Consider the following 5,630-nt stretch of genomic DNA (forward strand, 5'->3'; position numbering starts at 1 on the left):
GATAAAGTGTAAAATAATAAATAACTGCTTATATACATTTATATTGGTTTCTTTCCACATGGAAATAGTGTTGTGATTGATCACAAAGGGACCCTACTTATGTACTTTTGGCCAAACCCGATCAGCTGTTAAACTCCACCACTCTTTCATGTACTTTGACGGCTGTTCAGTCATTCACACGTTCCTGCTGAATGTGTTACCTCCACACTTCTGTGAAGTCTTGTCATTATCCCACACTGTCACCACGGTCCATCCAGAGCAGTTAGGTTCGTCACCTCTAAATACTTTTTTAAAATATATGAACAGAGCTCCAGAGCTTTTTTTCAGTCATAATTACCTTAACCAGCAATCCTTCAATTTTCACAGCTGAAAATCCTAAGCCAAAAATCCATCTAAATGACCAAAAAAAAGAGGAAATGGAAATGGAGAAATATAGAAAAAGAAATGTAATAATATTTTGTTTAAAGAAGATGAAGCTTATATATACTTTATACATATTGATATTATTTGTTGTACTGTCGTAATACTAATAAGAATGAAATGGGAATTATAAAAAAGGAAAAGAAATAATAAAATATAATAATAAAAAGCATGTCCAGATGCATAACAGTAATGGCAGGTTTTGGATGGCAACAATATGCTTAATTGTAATGAAAAGTAATATGCCAATGAAATATTAATTCATTTTCAATGTATAGCTCATTTATTTACTTACTTTAATCAGGCATGTTTTTAAATATAATTTGGACACAAATATCCCCCCATACCGATTTTCTACAATGCAAATTTTAAATTTATTTATATAGTAATATTTACAACAACATGAGTTGACTTAAGTACAACAATGAAAAAAAAAGTAATAACAAAAATTTAAATAAAAAAGAAAAAATATATATAAGTGGTAAAAGCATAATTTTTTTTTAAATGTGTTTATGACTCTATGACTCAGATGTTCTGTTCGTTAAAGCCAACATTTATTGATAAAGTAAAATAAAAATAAAATAAATAAAGTAAAATGTCTTTCTTATTTAAATATATATGTAAAAAATATTCCCGTGATGGCACTGAATTTCTAGCATCATTGCTCCAGTCTTCAGAGTCACACAATTTTCAGAAATCACACTAATATGCTGATTTGGCGCTCATGAAATAGTCTTATTATTGTCTTTATGTCTTATTATTAACAGTTTTTAAAACAGCTCTGCGAACTTTAGTAGGTTTAAGAACAGAATTTTTTTTAAATATAATTTTTTGTAACATTTTTGTCACTACCGTCCCCTTTAATCCATTTAATGCATCCGTGCCAAATTCAAGTATGCATTTAAAAACAAAAATCTTACCGACCTCCATCATTTTTAAACAATTTTTACATTTCCTCTTTTTTTTAAACAATTAAACCTACCTCCCAACTAATAAAACCTACCGTATATATATTTATATATTGACAAAAGTTTAATTCACATCTATAGAACATCCCAGAATGTTTATGTAATTAATTACTGAAACACTAATCTGTTTTTAATCAGTCAGTTGCAGCAAAAAAAATCTTAATCATTATGCCACGTCAAAACAAGATTTATTTTGTTTAAATAACAATTTTTTTTGTTGATGAATAACAATGGCGTGTCAATGACTTATATTGCTCAATTTCCCCAACATGTTGACAGCGTCGTATGAGCACATGTGTGTTGTGTATGGCCAGAGGTTTCTTATGAATTAGTCAAGCCCTCTCCCACCCTCCACGTGCCTGGATGAAGGATCAAAGACTCGGTCGCTCATTCCATCTTGATGGATGGCAGATGCAAAGCGCTGCTGTTCCTGAAAGGCATGCGTCTGCTTTAGATCTTCGCGCTGTGAGAATATAACTGCATGTACAAAACAGAAATTAGTAGGCATGACACATGAGAGAACGATTGCGCAACTTACACAAGAGTCAAAATCTGGACCGAATCACGATTTCGTTTTCTTTCATAATCCATGAACACCACTCGGGATGATCTGAAGAAAGCATCGCGGTGCTAGTTTGTTTTGTGGGTGGTTGTCAGGGAGTTGTTTTGCTTTCGTTTAAGGTGATTTTTAGACAGTTACTTTTATGTAAGTTCCAAAAAGACCGCGTATGACCAACAGTTAGTCAGTGAATTAGGTTGTTATTACTCAACCTGTGTAAGTCTGCGAGAGCTTCGAGAAGATCTTTGAGGACGTTGACTCATGTAAGTTATTGCTTCGGGTCAGAGGAGTGATCTCACGCTCTACGTTCGTGTGATATTTTATGGACACCTAAAGCAGGAAAAGCCTGTTGATGGCCTCCTCTGATGATCAATAGTTATGTTTATAAATGGAACATATATCCGTACCGTCTTTAGTATATCTGCAGTATGAACTACGTGCCCTAAGAAGCGAACTTTAGCATATTTTTTTAAGAGATAATGTGCTTTAAGTGTGACTTGAATGTAATGTTTTCAGACAATTATGCATGTTAGTTAGAATTAAATGAAGTTGTATTACAGTTTGAATCTAAATAAATCCAATTCAGATTTTTGACCCGCTCAAGTAGGTGCAATTTATAAGTTCATTAATCTGTTGTCTTTGAAAATACACTATAACCATATTTTAATGTACTGACAAGCTAAAATATGTGTCATTTCTATCGAAGCATGTCTGTATTAAGTAAGCAATGAGGTACTAGAGACTATTTACGATACAGCACTGCCTCGAGTATCTTATTGCTTTTATAAAACGGTTACGACACGTTAGAAAATATTCAAACTAAAAATATGATTTCGTTCAATGCAGTCCTTCCGCGAAAAAAGCTCCTAACAGAAACAGTAAACAAGAAGAGTGTTCCCGAACATGCCTGTCCTGTAATGAAGTTTAAATAAAAACAGAGAATAGTTTATAATCCGCTGTAAAAAATAAAATAAAATTTAACACCAGCATATATGATATTTTCTATCATTTCGCGGCGCAGCTCGAGATATCATTACAGAGACACATGAACATATATAATCATACCTGAAACAGTCACGCCTTAAACGGCAGGCTTTCACAAAGACTCACGCACGCATCAACATACCTCAAGCATGGTGAGGAAAGGCGTGGTCTCAAAATTAAAAATGAAAGATGCATTATAAGGCCAGCAGGGGTCCCTCATACTTCATTCAATAAAAAACAGACATTTAATTTTGTCGAAATACACGGAACCGTTGTATTATTGTTTATGTTGCTACGGGTGGTTGCTAAGGCTGTTGCGCAGTGATACACAGAACCCGTGGGTGAAGCGGTCAGAGCTGCGCTGTTCCGTGAACGAAACGCAGCTGCCGACCAATCAGAATCGAGGAATGGAACTACGTTTTATAAATCTATTTATTACACATTTGTAATGAGGAAAGTTGCAATCTGGCGCTTTAAAAACAAATAAAATAATAAAGTAATTTACGTGTGCTTTAATACGTTATTCGACACATCAACTCAACGTTAATACTTTTAAACCATCTTTCTAGGTGTGTTAAAGGGTTACAACACCCCAAAATGAAAATCATGCCTTTTATTTCAGTAATATACAAAGTGTTTTTTAAATACTCATAAGGCTTGACGCACACTAAAAATGCACATTTATTACCATTAAGCACACTTCTTTTACATGAGCATATAGTATGCATGTGGTAAAACTTTTGTGCAATATAAGCAGTATAATGCCTATATTGAAGCAATGATTTATTTAGTATGCTGATGCAGATGCCACAGATTCAGCTTCATTCAGTGACCGATTCATCAGACTGATTCAAACCGTTAGCTATGTCCGAAATCACCGCATATACGTTTAGCCAGCCTAGTGCATTCATTTGTAGTACATTTATGTACTTTACTGTACTTTTTTTACTTTAATAACTTAAGTTTATGGCTCATACCACTTCACCTGAATCCTAAAACCTAAAACATTTAGCCAAAGTGGGCCAGCAAGACCTTACAAGAAAACGAACAACTTTTAAAAAACATTTTGTTCTTTATTCCACATTAACTGTGAAACCAACACAGCAGAACGTGTCCCAATATTTGTTTCAGTGCATCGGTGTGGATGCAGCGCAGCATCTGTTACAGTATGTCAGAACCCAGGAAATTGATTTGCCATGGGTCAGAGGGTTTTAGAATTGTGTTTTTAAATTCATGAATAAAACAAGGTCTGAGCCAAACATAACTTGGCAATAGTTTTTTTTTTGTACGATGTAAACTGCATGCACTCACACCAGAAACGTCCGTCTTACCCACTTGTTTTTAAATGTGGAAGTAAGTCAAATTTTCTGTGAGTGTCCGAGACTTCCGGTTAGCCGTCACGTTTTTAAAAAACAGCTAAATTAGTGTTATAAGCGCTGATCTATAACAGAGAACATTATATATAGAGAGATCGGTGGTTATGAGCATTGGTGTGAGTGTGTTTTTCGTTCTACACTGTAGAACAAAATGTCCAAGTATCAGTTTATATTTAAGTCGGATAGCAGGAACAGCAAAAAGACACTACTGAGCAGACACTTTTTGGATGCACAGTCTATGGGGTTTATCTGCACCAGTGTATGATGGCAAAATGTCCACATGATAAAGTGACGGACAGAGGCAGGTCTGAGATCAGCTGATTAAAGTATGACACAAGAAGGGAATGGCTGGAATGTGTCTGCTGACCCCAAAGCCGTACAAAAGTCTTCTTGTTATCCTTTAACTTGTTCTTCACCCTTCATGAAAGACAAAAGTACTGCAGCGTCGCGAAGAAAAACTAAAATAATTGAGAACGTGTGATGTAGGCTACTTTCAAAAATGAATCAGTAACCAGGTTCTTAATTGTAAAGGAGCAGCTCGGACATTCTACTAAACAACTCCTTTTCGTGTTCCATGGGAAGATCATAGTACTGCTTCATTTGTCTAATACTAATTCTAAAAAAAAGGATAATTTAAAAAGAAGTCATTACTGTAAGTCCGTTATAGAAACTTATAATGACTATATGACTTTTATAGAAATTAACTTTATGATATGAATTGTGTATTTTGCAATCACGTGTATTACGAAACCGCCTTAACCAGTTCTTTCCACCTAGACACTCATCAACTTATGACTGCCCCCTGCTGTAGTGTACCATTCATTACATAAGTGACAGAGTTTCAAATCAGTGCTTTCAACTTCAGTGAAACCATCAGTGACTCCTGAAAAAATGCATGTCTCAAATACATGAATCCATTTTTTCAGTAAATGTATTTCTTGCAAAGCAAATCTGAATGCTTTCTGCAGGGTCATGTAATACGGAAAGACTGGAATAACGATGACATTTAAAACTGCAATATTTTGCAATATTACTGTTCTTACTGTATTTTTGAATAATTCGTGTTATTGTCTTTTTTTGCCAAGAAAAGGCTGACGAGCGCTTTTTTTTAGTAAAATGATCCTCCTAAAACGGCATCCTTTTAATATTTTGCCGCCCGGCTATTTCTGTGTGCGACACTTACCACGCCACCAAACGGCTTTGAAAACTAATTGGTTCACAAAATAGTTATTGCTATGCTTAAAAATGTCAAGACGGCACCGCAACATGAATGAAAGAAGAAGAGGAAAAAAAGAAAGGTTATAAACAAGAGGCCAGACTGCA

This window comes from Puntigrus tetrazona, chromosome 17 (assembly GCF_018831695.1).
Source record: "Puntigrus tetrazona isolate hp1 chromosome 17, ASM1883169v1, whole genome shotgun sequence".
Lineage (NCBI taxonomy): Eukaryota > Metazoa > Chordata > Actinopteri > Cypriniformes > Cyprinidae > Puntigrus > Puntigrus tetrazona.